We start from the raw sequence: 1595 nt of genomic DNA on the forward strand, positions 1-1595 counted from the left end.
GAAAAGAGCATTGAAACCAAAAATGCTTTGCATGCCTTTTCCGTGTGTAATTGCACTTTAGATTACCTGCCTAATATCAAAACATTGTTATTTTTATTTTAGCTTTATTATCGACTAGTATCTGCACTAATGAAAAGTCTTTTTCAACTTTGAAAAGTTTAAAAACTTATTTAAGAAATAACACCGGTAAAAAACCGTGTAAATGGATTACCCATATTAAATGTTTTTAAGGAGATTATTCCAGATAAAAAATTGATTCTAGATAATTAGCCAAATCTCAGAGAAAAATAGATCTCTCTTTATAAATTCAAATCATAAAATTTCAATATGATTATAATATGTTCTTAGTCATAACTTTTTTATATGCAAAACTTAATTATTTACATTATACTATTTTTAATAAAAGTATTGCATTTGCAATAAGAGTTATTTTAAAAATTTTATTTTATCTCTCAAATTCCCTAGAAGCGAGGTCAATTCTTGGTCTGGGATTACTCTTGTATTGATGCATTGCCTCCTTCCAATCAATCCCTTAACATTCTGGAAAACAAGTAGCTTCTAAAAATTGCAAAATATTCAGAGATATCCCAAGATCACTTATTCATTCCCATCATTTCCACTACCTTGACTACCTTTGGGAATCGTGCTCTTTCTTTCTTCAAGGAACTTGGATCGCTAATCCGCAAACTAACAGATGAACCTCGTGAAGGCTTCTTCTTAAGACAAAGACTCGCAATAGCAATTCACAGGGCCAATTATATCAGCTTCATTGGCAGCCTCATCTCACATGATGATTAGAATATATTTTATATTATTTTAATCGTTAATGAATAATTTATTTATATATAAATTAATAGAGCATTTGGTATTTTTTGTTCCGTTTTATTTATAATTTTGTAATTTAATTTATAATTTTTAGAAATTTTGAATATTATAAATAAATAACATGTAAATTTTGATAATATTAATATTGATATAATTTTAAAAAGAAATGATAAAACACTAAAATATTTAAACAACTATATAAAAATTTATAAAATGACTAAATAAAAATATATATTAATAGTATCGAAGGCTCTAAAAAGAGCTTAATTTAATAATGAAAATGTACCTAAAAAAAGCAAGTATAATTGTGTTTAAAAATTTCCAATTGTAGTTTTTGTTAAAGAAATAAAGATTCGCGATTTTCGTTTGCCATGTTAAAAATTTTTCGTGATAAAGTTTATAAATAAATATATGTAGACCAGTGGTCCCTACAACGGGGGGGGGATCCGAAGCAGCTGCTTCAAAAATTTTGAGTGGGGGTACTTTTTTAAAAAATTTTAAAAATTGTCTTTTTTATTTAATTCTTTTACTTTGTTACATCCTTACATGATCAAGTGATTTCTGGTTTATAAATGTAATAATAAGACCCCCCCCCCCCCACTTAATATTTAATTTAATATATATTGATGGAAATTTTGGTCGATGTTTAGTAAATTAGGTTTTTATCCGAGATTTCTTGTCAAGAATTATTTTCCCAATTTTAAAATATGCCTAAAAATATTAACCAAAAAAAATACAAATGCCTAATTAAAAATTGCAAATCGCATAAT

The sequence above is a fragment of the Gordionus sp. m RMFG-2023 genome, chromosome 2 (assembly GCF_954871325.1).
Source record: "Gordionus sp. m RMFG-2023 chromosome 2, tfGorSpeb1-WG-v2, whole genome shotgun sequence".
NCBI lineage: Eukaryota > Metazoa > Nematomorpha > Gordioida > Chordodea > Parachordodidae > Gordionus > Gordionus sp. m RMFG-2023.